Source organism: Myiozetetes cayanensis, unplaced genomic scaffold (assembly GCF_022539395.1).
Source record: "Myiozetetes cayanensis isolate MyiCay16 unplaced genomic scaffold, myiCay2020 scf5-8, whole genome shotgun sequence".
In the NCBI taxonomy this organism is placed as follows: Eukaryota; Metazoa; Chordata; class Aves; order Passeriformes; family Tyrannidae; genus Myiozetetes; species Myiozetetes cayanensis.
In genome coordinates, this window is record NW_026087742.1 from 91,252,719 (window position 1) to 91,267,566 (window position 14,848).

The window sequence follows — 14,848 nt, forward strand, 5'->3', positions numbered from 1 at the left end:
CTGGATACACTTGAATCCAGTATCACTGCCCATAGATTTAGCCAAAAATCCCTTTTAAATAACTTGCTTTCCTTCAGAGAAGATTCAATTGTAAAAACTCATTGCTCTGCATCATTTCCTTCACATTTAGCCTTCCTCTAGAAAAGAGAGTTCATCACAGTTTGTTTGAGGTTTAATCTGATTTCACTTTAAGGCTGTCCATCATTACTTGAATATGTTATTTTCTTAAACAGGATAGGGCAACAAAAGGCACACATACTGAACAGACTGTGAGGGCACACGCTCCTTACACTAGTGGCCTTTGGGGAAAATAATTTCTTGGAAGTATTCTTTAACTAGAAAGAACTTACCACCTGCTACATTCTTTAGGGACATTTTCCATTTTTGCAGAGCTAATTAAGTGCACATTAAAATACAGAATTACTGAAAATCTGTTCCCTGTTTTCTAAGAAATTCTTATAGGATCAAACTCCACTTCCACTTGAATAGATTAAGATTCACACAGCCCATTATGTTCCCTGTTCTATCTTTACTGCTTTACATAGTATTTTCAAAGCAGAGACCTAAGAGTCTGCCTGTTTTACTGTATCCAAAATCCATAGCTGAAAAAAGTTGCTCATATCAAATCATGCCAGAATATCCAGTCTTTCTTGAGGAGCTCATTTAAATAGTTTGCCAGACTAGCTTTCTTAAAGAAAGCCCCCAGGATTTATAGTGCATCTGGTATTGTACGTGGTAATGAAGAGGAAAGTAAGATTTTCTAAAGTTATTACTGCTTTTTTATTATTACTGTTTTTTTCTAAATAAGCACATACAATAGCTGGTAATGCACAAAGATTTTTTTTTTGAAGCTGACAACTAGAGGTTCTTTAAAAAACCCACATTATTTAGTATTTGAATTACGAGTGTAAGAGAGGATAGGAGTGTCATCTTACTAACATAAAGGAATCAGTTTAATATATGGTTCCTATTACAAAAAGTCTCTCTAAAAATGTGAATCTCACTCTTCAGATATATCATCTTTTAATTCAATTTTAAATCTTGCTTTAATAGTTCTGTCTCAGTGATGGAGAATGATGGCTTAAAGGGGCCTGACCCCATCCCATCAGAGGCACCTGACCGCATTTCAAATGAAGCAGGCTGACAGATTTAAGCATGAGGGCACAAAGATAACTTGTGCTTGAATTACCTGGTGCCCGTAAGCCCTGAAGAAACCTCAATCTGAGAAAACGATCGATGTCACTCAAGTCAAGAATTTCCCCTACTGGTAAAAGGCTCCTCTTTCTTTTCCGATCAAACTGAAACTCGTCATCATCTGGAGTTTGCCTGACATGCCGAAGCAAACCCATTTTCACAGAAGACAATGCTGGAGGGGAGTCTAAACTGACAGTACCTACATGGCACAGAAGGAAGACTCCAGACATGACCCGTGAGCCTCCTGTAATGGTTTAATCCAATTCCCAGTGTGCCAGCTGGAATTACACCACACTTCAAGTAGTTCTGCAGGAAATTCTATGGCCATTACTTTATACCATCTTAAAAGCCAATCTATTTGTACACATCCAGACACAGTTACACCTTTCAGCACAGATTCCAGTAGCACACCAGAAAGCAAACAACAAATAATTTTTCCTGCTCCTCCTCTTTCTTGCTGAGTCAGCAAGATTTTCATGGAAACGTGTCTATGGCTTCTCTATGAAATTCACGCCTTCAATTGAAAAAATGTATTTTTCTCAAACAGTTTTGTTTTGCTTCTCCTCTGGAACAGCCTACCCACTCAAAGAGTTTTATGAAGGGGATCTTAATTTGAAAAATCTCTTCATTAAACTGCCCTCCCATCTGGTAATTATAAATGCAAGATAATGACTTTCAGAGCAGTCCCTTCATCTCTCTCAGCCCCAAGGCAAACCTTTCATTTCCTCATTCTTCTCTCTTCATCTTTGTCCCCTGACCACCATCACTAACAGTCAGCTCCTTTGTGCAGCCCCCAGAGGAGGAAGGGCCAAAGCAGCAGAGCCAGTGCAGATAGCCCTCTTCCACACTAAGCCATGTAAAACTAATGAGCTAGGATGCCAAACGAGATTTCCAGGTTTAAAACTGAATTTCAAATATTGTTGCTGATTACTGACAATACCTGCAAGCTCTGTGCTAGGTGTGCTCAGGCACAACAGCTGCAGACTGAGCTCCTCAGGTCCTTGTGCTATTTTTAGCCACACAGGGCTGATGACAGGAATTCATACAAGTGTTCATAAACTAAGATTTAAAACCTCCCCAGTTCGAAATGCCTTCAGGAAGATTTCATTTTTATTTCATTTGACTACACTGTCATCAAAAGGAGGGTCCAGGAAAAGTGAGTGATTAAACTTCTGGAGTTATGTATGAATTTTACTTGTAAAAGCTTTACAGCCTACAGTCAAGTTACATCTCCCATTTCCTCCTCTAGTCAGAGAAGATAATTTCCTCTCATGAGCCCTGGTACATAAAACAGAACCTCAAGTTGGGATGCTTTTTCTTTTAAAAGAATCATGCTTTATACAAGTTCCACTTCTGCAGCATTACTAATATCAGTAAATTTTCTAGGACTGTATGGTCTATTCCCCCAGTATGCATAGAACAGCAGAATTATGTACTCAATAGGCTCCAACAGGCTAGGGTGGAATCCCAGGCGTCTTCAGTGTTAAGTAAGGATCTAGTTGAGTCAAGACTTGGAAGTGATACTGCCAAAGAAAATCTAAAACCTTAGGAGTCATGTTCCCTGTATTATAAGCCCATGCACAGTGGACACAGGTACCTATTGCTTGAGTGGTTTTTAAATGTCTTGTGCATCAGAAGCATCAAAGAAGATCTTTGACAAACTCCATGATATTTCTGCAGCCCTTCTCATAATTCCTAACTTTTGGTAATATTTAAGTTATTTCATCGAAATGAAACTTGATAACTCTGCTTGGTTAAACATACCGGAAGAACACAACAACTACTTAGAAAACACATAAATTAGTCCCAAAAGGCTGCAATTACAGAATTTAAATATGGATTAAATAACAAAACCCAAGCCCCAACATGTTTTATTACACAGATGCCTACTGAACCCCCTGCTTTACACTGGCAATTTCTGCTTAGTATAATCACAATTAAAGAAAAAATATCCCCATTTCTTCCTTGAGATCACGGATTTAAAGATTTGGCACAGAACAACCAACAAAACTATGAGGATGATGGTTTGGTTTCAGGTAGGGAGATTAATCACTGATCCTTCTTTAAAAAAAACACTTTGAGTTGTACAGCAAGTGCAGAGTTGCTGGCCTGGCACAAGGTGACAGGAGGTGTAACAGTTCCCATTTTCTTGACTCAAATTATGAAATACCTGCTCAAAAGCACACTCTGAGAGCTAACCAAGATGTTGGTTTCTTTCAAACTCTTCTCTAAAATTTCTGGAAACCATTTATGATGCGTATCAAAGTATGTACCCGTTTTTCTCTTTCTTCTTACACCTCCCCTATTGTAAAAGGCAACCAAGTTTTTTGTCTTATTTTGCCTAAATAATATCACCTCAAAGCACAAACACCAGAGGAAATACAATCCCCTCTATTTCATGTGTAATAGATGTATTCACAGGATATTATGAGTGCTAAATACTATAGCTTCTTCCTCCTCTGCTTCATCAGTCACACCTACTTGACACACAGACTCTATAGTCCTTCTCATAGATCAGCTTTAAGTTTGAATATGGCTCACAGGAGTGATTAAACACTAGCTAATCTGTAACTAGAAAATGATGTAATCATTAGGAAGCCAATCTAGGGATCAACAACAAGACATAGTATTTCTTTGTTCTTGAAGAAAACTTAAAAGGAAGGAGTGGGAGTGGTGATGGTGGTGTTGCGATTTTGCAAGAAATGTGAAAGTGTTGCCAGGTATAGCAGTTAATCTTTTTTGCCATGCTTTTGCTCTATGTGCTTAAGTGCACCCAGTCTGTTGGGGTGAGAAAGCAATTCTCTATGCTATAGTAAGTGATAGTAATTACACCCTTCCCAAACGGAGAAGGAACAGGAACTTAGAATCATGCCACGCAGCCCTGTTATATAATAAATTTTTATTAGCCACCAAAAGGCCTTAGAGATAAAGGGCAGTGACACTGTCAGATGTACTCACTACCCAAATGTATAAATTAACCTGGTGTGTATGGCCAACAGCAATATTGCTCTTATCTTTTTTCCAGGATGTCCTGAAGAAAGCCAAGCCTGCTGGTAAACCTTTTTCTGTTATTTCAAGACAGTTTCAGACTGCTAGAAACATTGCTTAAATATTGCCAAAACTGCAGCATTATTAACTCCTTAATACTGCAAACCATGTTGAGTGTGCAGTATAAAAGCACACTCTGAGAGCTAACCAAGATGTTGGTTTCTTTCAAACTCTTCTCTAAAATTTCTGGAAACCATTTATGATGCGTATCAAAGTATGTACCCGTTTTTCTTTTTACACCTCCCCTATTGTAAAAGGCAACCAAGTTTTTTGTCTTATTTTGCCTAAATAATATCACCTCAAAGCACAAACAGTATTAGATGTACTTAGTCACCTACAAGCAGTAGATTTTGCAAAAGGCAAAGATTTTTTTTTTAATGTAGAAATATTAAAGACTGAACAGCAGAGAATGCTCCCCTAGCCAGCACTCGAGCGATAAGAAGGCAAGCGACCCAGATGTGTCTCACTTGGTACTTTAGCAAGCAAGCCTCCATGAAATAACAAAAAGGTTAGATTTTGCCAGCTGCATTTAATAAGATTTAATGCTCTGAGAAAACTATTACAGGAATTTTGGTTTTTAAGTACTAAAGCCTTGCAAAGAAGAGGAAGCCTTACTAACACAGAAAATGGAAAGATCAACTCTGAATAGAAGAGCCACATGTAAATTAAAGAATTCATCTTCAGCGAGCCTTAAAAACTAGTGATGCAATCACTCAGCTTAAAAATGTAAGTTAAAGTGGATATATTTTCAGGCAGCCAACCCAGGGATTTGTCTCCATCAAAATTACCTACTTTCAACTCCCCCTGTGCAGAAAAGTAATATATCTTGAAGCAGGTCCCAAAGCTTGAACTGAAAAGTCAACATGCACAGGACCAGCTGCATGAATACCTGGCAATTCTACTAAACAGAATACTATTTTTGTGTGCTCTTTTGGAAGCAAGGTAAGATTTTAAACAATGAGTGATTTTACTCTTTATTTGAAAAAAACCCAATACTTGAATAAAACAGCAAAGTGGTAAAATATAATTGCTTATCCTACACATCTATTCTGGAGATAAATTACAGCAGTGCTAACAATTGTCAGGTTGTCACAGAAAGGGCTGGGTTGGAAGAGGCCATCTAGTTCCAACACCTTCCACTGGATCAGATTGCTCAAAGCCCCATCCAACTTAGCCTTGAACATTTCCAGGGATGGGTCTTTCACAACTTCTCTGGGCAACTTGTTCCAGGGCCTCACCATCCTCAATGTAGAAAAATATTTCCTCTTTATTCCCAAGCTAAACCTGCCCTCTTTCAGTTTAGAACTGGTACTTCTTGTCCTGTCACTGCAGGCTCTCGTAAAAAGATCCTTCCTGAATTTTATCATTTCAATGACATAGAGCAGGGCTATAATCACATCTAACAATATATTTTATGGTACTCTGACACAAACACAGTTTTTCATGTAACTGTACATTTATAATCGAATGTTTTGAGAGGGGATGCAAAGCACTTCATGGGTGTGAGAGAGAAGGAAGGGCTAAGTGTTCACTAAGTGGTTTATTTAGAGCTGTGTACTAGTTTTCAGCTAAGACATTCACTTGCAGCTGCTAGTAAACTTCCCAGTATTTTCGACTCTGACTACAGGTGACTTAGAAAGAAGAGGTTACTGAGTTCATAACCAAACTATCTACCCCACTTACCACACAGATGACAGAGTCGTTAATGAAGCAGCCCTTGAAGCACTGTGGCTTACTGCCTAATGCCACTAAAAATAAGAAACCCATCATACCTTTCTAAACCACTGCTAATATGAACTGTTTCATGTAGTACAGAGGCAGGACATGGTTCAGTATTTTGCTTGGGCAGCTAAAGAATTCTTTAGTGCAATACAGTAAGCTTTGCTACTCACATACAGTGTGCAAGAGGTTTGAAAGGAGCCCCCACTTCTTTGCTTTATAGACCCCCATTTTCATCTCTTTTAGGTCTCAAAGCCTCTATTCATTATCCAATCTGAAAATTTGACATGTCTGTAATGACTAATCAAGGTCTACTAAATAAAGCTCTGGACTTGTTAGCAAGAAGCTATTTTTGATGGAAACTGTGCAAACCAAATCAATGAAGATATAATTCCTTGGATTTATTTCAGTGTCTCATCTGCAAAAAAAAATCCCATTAGATTCTACTTCTGTAAGTGCAACAGTCTGACTAGATGCTACCTCTTTTTGAGAGGTTGTTTTGCTAGAATTTTAAGTCCAAAGATTGATAGTTTTCTCTTAAAAACTCTGTCCTTTTGTGCATACAGGGAAACCACTTCAGATTCCTGAAACGACAACAAAATAATCCCTATTCTGTGTGTGCAAAGTACACACAGAAGTAGATACATATTCTCTTTGTTAAGAGAAACCGTGGTCCATCCGTTGCCTCAAGTGATATGTGAAATCCTTGCTCAGAATTTAAAGCCAACAAAACCCTGTCATGTTCAAACTGAGAAGTTAATAGATACATCAGTTACTCTGAATTAGGTGAGAAAAAAAATCATACAGGCTCTTTCATTTGGAACCTCTCATACATCATGTGCAGTAAAGAGGCTGAGGTGCAAACTTTGACCTTGAACTTCCTGGGTGGTGGGTTCTCATCTGGAGTCCCACTTGACCTCACTGGATAGCCTGCTCCTTAGACATTGAAGGCAGGCTTAAAAAACAACAAATGAACAAAAAAGTCACATAATCAGTTTTAAGATGGTGGTTTACTGTGCCTAGGTCTCAGTGAGCACCAGGTTTCAATGACACCACTGAGGTGCTCTATATAAGTTTGGAGTGTTCATTTTAGTTTTTAAAGGACATTAACACTTATTAGAAAGGAGTGAATGTCTTTACTGAAACTTTGCACAGCAGAGGGATGAGAGGCAACAGCCAGACAGTGCAATGTGGGAAATTCCAGCTGAATGCAAGTCAAAAAATGGGCCATGAGAAGAGCCAAGCACTAGAACAGGCTACCCCATCAGGTAGAGCAATCTGCACCCTTGTAGAGATACAACACTCAGATGGACAAGTTTCTGAGAAACCTACTTAGCTTTAAACTTGCTTGGAGCAAGAGCAAGAACTAGGTGGCATCCAGAGTTCCCTTCCAACCTAAGTTTTCCTGCAATGCTGAAGGAATTCCCTAGTGAGAAGTCCCTAGCTGTACCTCACAATCCTGGGAAGAAAATAGAAATTTCCAACATAGATATCATGGCCTTACAACAAATGATCTCATGCAAACTAAATTGTGTAATAATTCAACATGTTGACTTAAAAAATGAAAACAGAATATAGTGTAAAATTTAGTTATGTTGACACATTTGCTGAATCTCAGGCCAACAAAGTCTGTCTACAACCATGTATTACATGGTATATCAATTTTCTGAGAAATGAAATTAAAATAAAAAAGATAGCTAAGGCAATAGCTTTTCCAATTAAAAGGGGAAATATCCCAGAGTTACGATGAATTAGTTCTGTTTTCTATAAAACAACTACAGCCAATAATTTATTTCCTCAGAACTGTTCACAAGCCATCAGAAGGGTCCCATGTTAACAACTAACAGGTTCTCAGGACACAAAGCTATCACCTAGTAGCAGATCCCTTTGCTGTTATGGTTCTATAGCTGTGAAAATAACACATCATACTCATCTCATGGGCAAACAAGTATAGTACTGACCTGCCTTGCTTTCCTCATTTTAGATAAAGCTTTGGCATGTTCTTAACACCGAGATGTAGCAAATGACATGGCAATTCATCCACTGCAACCTTCATTCCCTGACATGCAACTCGCATATGCTGCACTCAACTCCAGCAGCTGAAAGGTGTTCACCCTCATTGCAAATAAGGCTATGATAGTCAGACTTTAAGAACTCCCTTTAATTACAAGCACACATGGTAGATCTCTGCTGGGACTCCAAGTCATCCTCTTTCCTGCCGAAAAAATCCAGCACCTCCATGAGGGATCCTCCATAACATCCCATCCCTTGGAGACTGCCTGCAAACTCCTGGGGATCCATGGCCACAGACAGGCAGCACTGGCTCCCACACCCCACTACTGCAACAGCCAAAATGTGTTAGAAACTTTTTTGTCTTGTAATGTACCTACAAGATAGGAGGTGCTTACAACTGCATTTGGATGCTGAAAACCAGAACCAACACTGTTCACAACTACCTGCACAGTCTTAAGGTAGAACAGAGACTTGAGTCCTGCGCCTATATTGCAGACCCATCCTCTCTCTTCAGTTTGTACATCCTTTTTGCCATCCCTCTATCCTCACTCCTGGACACAAATTGGCATATGAATTCTCCAAGGAGACATTGTTTTCCTTGGAATTTTTCAGAGAGTTGACAATGGCAAGATGGGTATCTGAGAACTCTCCCCTCTGCTGACTGTAGGCACAAAAAAAATCTCACGCAGTGCTCAGGAGAAAGAGGAAAAAACAGTACTAGGGAATGGGACAACCCTTTTGCTCACTTTGAGCACAAAATCTTTAACAGTTCTCCAGAAAGGAGTGATCTCTGGTACACTGAACATGCCCACAAGAACTGGTGGCAGTCAACAGATGAAAATCAAGCCTTGGCAGTTGCTGACAAAAGCAGCGCTGCTCACTTATTTCTCAGTAATCAAACACAAATTAAAACACCCTATTTTGAAACCAGCAATTTACACAAGTAGTCCTGGCATGGTTACATATGCATCACCACGATTTGACACAAAACACTCCCTGGTTCTGCAGTTTAAAACAGACATTTACTCTGTTATAGAATAATCAGTGGTTTCCTAAATCCACCCCTCCCCTCTCAGGACAGATGATGATGCACATAAAGAACAAATGTTACTCAGACTGATTAATCCCTCCACCCTTTCCATACGGTTATCTTCACCTTTCTTAAACCTTTCATTTATTCCCCCAAGCAGCATGCCTTTTAGTATTACCCCCAGTAGCATCAAGCACTACTTGAGAAGCAGAGCACTCAGACTAGCACGTTGATAATTAGTAATACTAATTAAAGATTAGTAAGAAGATCCACCCTTCATTTAGAAGACCCACCCTTTACATACCTGTTTCATTTAAATCTGACATTTCAAAAGCAACAACACTGGAAGGTTAGACATCAGTCCATGGGCTCAGTACTCTTTCTTTGTCCTCCTCTGCAATAGTCATGCATACCAAAAGCAGAAAACAGAACTGGGAATGTGGATTCAGGCACCAGAATAAGGAAGCAATTTTTGCTTGTCCCTGTTCCACAAAACACGCTTTCAGTTTGCGATGGACTGTAGCTGCACTATTAACGGCAAATAATATCTTCACTATTTTGTTACATCTTAACAGAAACAACACTTCTATAGAAAGCTCTGACTGAAGGAATCCAAGAAATAATGCATTTTAGATTAACCCTCCTATACTAACAACTAGGGGATGCCAAATTATATCCTGTGAAAGAAACTATGCTTTTTCCCTACCTCCAACAGGGATCAGGAAACATTATGTATCTGATATTCACACAAAATGCAATGAATGGAAAATTGAAACACACTGTACAGCAGGAACAGCAGGACAGCTCTCTGCAACAGTAAATTCTCCTTGTAAGCTTTACTAGCAGTTCTGATCACCGTAATCATGGTGCGAGTGAACAAAGTTCCTTCCGTGTAAAATACAGGAATAGATTTAGTGGATACATCTGCTGCACTGAGAAATACATCTGCAAATAAAAGGATATACTGCAAATTTACACAAGGACAGAAAACACACACATGTAACAATAAATTATATTTATACATGAATGTACACAATCAGAATACAATTTGCCTTCCTACTAAAACACATAACATCATCCTTCTCAGGAAAATGGGATCTGACAAAGTTCCTGCCTGACCTGCAATCAAGCAACTAAGAAAATTTGAAATACTAGACACACCTGTGCTTTTCTTCAGAAGAAGCCACAATTCAGCAATATCTCTGTAGAGCAAGGAGATCAGGCTTAAGGTCATGTTGCTTCTAATCGATTTAGTGCAAAACAGTTCCGCGGACAGTGACCTATTTATCTGTGAGCTCGTCTTCAGTGCAAAATGAGAGCACAAAACTCCATCTTTCACTCAAAGCCAAGCCACCGGGGGCACAATGCCTTTCTTCAAATTACATGCAGAGCAAGTGTGCCTGTCAGCAGGCTCAGAGGTCTCCAAAGGGCTTGCTGGCTGCTGGTTACCACTTCTTGCATAAAGCACTGGCATGCATTATATGCAAGCTGTTTGCTTTAAATATGAACACATGCCCTGTTCAAATGTTATCAGAGCAAGAATGTATTAAAAAATTAATCCTAAGTGTGCCTTGTCAAAACCCCTCCCTTTAAAAGCCCTAGTTTTAACAAAAACTGTCCAGTAAATCTATCATCATCATATTTTCCTACCACCCACCCCTAAGCACAGGGAAATTAACTGCCCAAAGGGCAGATGTCCTTTTCCCAGTGAATGTTTGGCTAAAAAGCTCCCCAGAAATACATTCAGTTTTTCCTGTTTGTGAGGGAATTCTCATTGACATGCCTTTGGTGGAACCAAACTGGGTTGTTTTCCTTGATGGGAAACTCATCAAGCACCTGTTCCCTATAAAAAAGCCTACCTAAAGCAGCAGGACCTGCCAAAAAGACATGTTATTCTACTAATGAGATTTTGTGAGTTGAAATATTTTGAAGTCTTATTCATAAGACAATGGGAAATAAGGCAACAAATTACAAAACCAACTAGAACAAAAGTATTCCATATGATCTTTCAGGTATGAATGCTGGGCTGTCTTGCTTTACTTGATCCTTTAAAGTCATTGTCCAGTGACAGACTACCTGTTAATTAATACACTTGAGATTAGTTATCCAGACTCACTAATACAAAGAGTGAACTGATGAGCATGAGTGATAGCAACAACCATAGGAAAAGAAATGGACTTTTTTTTTCACTTGACAGTGTTATAAGAGCCCTCACCCAACAGGAGAGGTCAAGGAAAGAGGACAGTGAGGATAAAAAGCTTGAATTGATGGTTACATCTGTTCACAAAATCCCATTTGCAGATGGGAAAAAGCTCTGTTTCTGCTTCAGCACTCCCAGCCATCAACCAATCCCATGAAAACAAACCCAAACAAACCCAGGTCACCCACAGACCACACCAGAGGTTATTTTCTGAAGTGCCCCACATCTGTGTTCTCATCACTCATCTACCATGGGGTAGGAACTGTTAATAATGCCACACCAGTCAGATGTATTATAATAAATATACCATCTATATAAGCAGCTCTATTCAGTGCATGACATTAAAATGTAACCAGCAGAATATAATCAAAGTAATTTATTTTCAATTCTGCTATTCAATTCAATTTCAGTTTGGGGGCCATGACATTTTGTGCTATATCAAAGCACAAGGGTTTCCTAAGTTATATCAGATGTTTTTATGTAAGGTAGATTTAAAATAAGTAACACTCCTTAGAAATGTTCTACTTAACCGTTCTGTATTTTACATGTCATTAGCATGCTGGATTTTGCAGAGAGTTCAAAATTAGTGAATGAGTCTTCACACTGCTCCCACAAGTCATGTAAATACTCACACATGTGAAAGCTGAGATGGAGCAAGTGACCTCTCTTAGATCAGGTAACAGCATCTGTTGCAATGTCAGAAACAGGATCTATCTCAGCTCTAAGCCCGTACTCCTGCCTTCCCAGGACTGTCACCTAACCAGCTGGGTAGAGGTGCAGGCTCCTAGATCAGTGTCATGACTTGTAGTCCTCAGCCAAAGATCACAATTCATAGCATTTTATTTCTAGCTCCTGTGCTACAACCTGGTTCCAGGAAGAACAGTCTCAGAGCAGCTAGAAACCCATATACCACATGTAAGAACACACACTTGGGTGATATTAACTTCTTACTTAACAGCACCAAGCTGGTATCAAACATTTGAGATCCCTCTGTAATATGCTTAGATATGTCTGCTAGTAGTGCCAGGATTTTGCTGTTTCCTGCAGCAAAGCGTGAAGAAAATATAAATATTGTTATCTGATTGATAATAAATGATGATAAAGCAGGTGTGAGAGTGCTTTCCAAACATGTAGAGAGGAAGTTTTAAAGCCTTCCTGCAGAGATTAAACTGAGCAAAAGAGGAACTACACCCTCCTCAAGATAGGCATCACCCCAACCTAGACCCATTCAATAGGCCACAGGTATTACCCGCTATTTTGGCAAGCTGGCTACTTCCTTAAAAAAACCAAACCAAACCAGAAAAAAAGCAACCAAAAATCTCCATGAATATAGAAGACGAGAAAGAATGACCTATAGCATGCTGGCTGTGCTTGTTCTCATTGTCAAGGCAGAGAGGAAGTATAAATCCTTGTATAAATCAACACTGCCTGTCCCAGAGCCCACTCACGTTGTATGTAATGAGGACCACCACTCTTCAACAAACTTCTGCCTTCAGATTTCAGAGCAGAGGAAACAGTGAAACAAGTAATTCAGGTGAAAAACAAGTACTAGTTTAAAAAAAATTTGATTTCTTGGACTACTGCAACAGATACGTGAAATAGTTATCATCCAGGCTTCCACTTAGCTTCCTCCTTCCTCACATTCAGATCTCCAAAACCCATAGTTACGTAAGTTTTAGAATCATAGAATCACCTAGGTTGGAAGGTCTTTAAGGTCCATCTAGTTCCAATCCCCCTGCTGTGAACAGGGACATCATTCAACTAGGTTGCTCAGAGCTCCATCCAACTTCCAGGGATGCATTTTTTCCTGGACCAATCAAGATGTAATAATGACTGTGGCTAAGAGCACCAAGATAAAGGAATGTATGTTTCTACCCCGCTATTCTTTAATATTAACCACCTAGACACACCTTCACCTCCCACTTTTAGGGACCACAGTGATTTTAGACTTAACAACACACAAGAAGAAATGGTATGTACAGAGAGCTCAGCCTGAACTGTAGAGCAGACTCAGAACCTGCTCCAACTGTGCTGGAGGGACAGAAGCCCACACAAGGTGTCTCTGTGGACACTGGACCCACATGCTTGGCTAATGGGTGTTTCAGGCAAAGGTGTTTTTCTTCCTAGCAGTTCCATCTCCATAGAAATCTGAACTGGGCTCCTGTGAAACATTCTCCTGGTAAAAAAGGGTTCCAGCCAGTAACTGAATGCCTTTTTATTTTAGCACTCTATTTTGGGGTGTGTGCATGGTGAAACGTTTGCCCCTTGGTAATAATACCTGATTTCCTTGCTGTGCACTTCAGAGAACAGCAGCAAGAAAGAACAAAGGTGTTGAAGCACGAAACCCTTCCCTGGCCTCCGTGATCCAGCTTGAAATACAACCAGAGGGGAAAATTGTGCTATGTGGGCATGCATGTTAGCAAGAAGATTTTAGTGCAAAATTAAACTCTATCAAAACACGAAGGAGCAACAGCTCTCTGGAAAAAAATGTGTGGGCATAATTGTATATATTTATAAATGCAAAGAAATTAATTTCAGCTCCGCTCACGCTCTGCACTCAGGTTAAGCTCTCCCTCCCACCTCAGCATGGGCTGTGAATGACAGGCTCCAGCCGGCAGAGCAGAGGAAAATGTTGTGGGAGAAGCTGTTGAAGATGCATGCAAAGTCAATTGAGGGTAAAAGACTATGTCATCTTAGTTTTATGAAACCCAGAGAAGGAAGCTATGACTGTGGTTTAAATATACAAGACACTGTACCTGCTTTATAAAGCATGTGCAAGTGCGCAGCATGAGGGTGGCAACATTTGTGGTAAAGGATATTAAAGTTTGTTAAGTTCAACATTGAAATATAATTAGTAAACATATTTTTCCTTCAGGGGTGTGGTACTCAGCAAAAAAGCACACCAATAAAATTATGTGGCACTCTGTGGGATTCAGCATGACAAAAGCTATCCTAATAGGATCATCTTTAGTATAATCTAAATGTATACACTCAAAAAAACCCCTAGCAAAATACACCTAACTCACATCTGTAACTGCAGAACTTATAACTGTGTGAAGTTTTGAAGATGTTAAGCAATTTGATGCATAATCTCTTGGCATCTAGTTGAGCTAGATAAATACTAAACTATTTAAAAGCCCTATTCATTTTCTCCTTCTAATCCTTCTTGATGTTTTTTTTCCAAAGAATGAATGAAGAAAAGGTTTCATTCTTCTTGAAGTCATCAAGCATTCAAAATTTCCAATTTTGTCTGGTTTACATCAAAAGATTTCAAGGATTAAAATAAGTTTATACACACATAATACATATATGCACACACAAACATATGTGTTTGTATAAATCCATTATACTAAGCAGCTAGTTAAATATTCACACAGCAACAAAAGTAACCCACTTTGAAACTGCTTAAAAAAAGGTAATAAAAACTTCCATCCATGAAGTAAGACACACTTATCATTGAAAACAAGCATACTGGTAATACCAATAGTTTCTGGAGCACTTAAAGGAAAGGATGCTGTTTAATTAGAAGGCACCCTGTGGTACCTTTGAAAAAGATAATGCCAGGAAGAAATATAAGGAGAGTTGCTGAAATATTTCATACTGAAGTACACTTTGCACTTTAGACAAAACTAAATGTCAAAGCT

At 39.2% G+C, this 14,848-nt stretch overlaps 1 protein-coding gene across 13 annotated transcripts in view; it reads right to left on the bottom strand.

The window, feature by feature from the left end:
- Positions 1 to 14,848, bottom strand: part of MCF2L (MCF.2 cell line derived transforming sequence like) — a 147,326-nt gene that overhangs the window by 68,659 nt on the left and 63,819 nt on the right. Inside the window, exon 1 of one of the 13 annotated variants that reach the window (XM_050331714.1) lies at positions 10,166 to 10,188. The exons of the other annotated variants lie outside the window; for them this stretch is intronic. The gene's annotated coding sequence lies outside the window, so the exon portion shown is untranslated. Of the gene's footprint in view, positions 1 to 10,165; positions 10,189 to 14,848 lie in introns of those variants that run through there. 13 annotated transcript variants of the gene reach the window in all.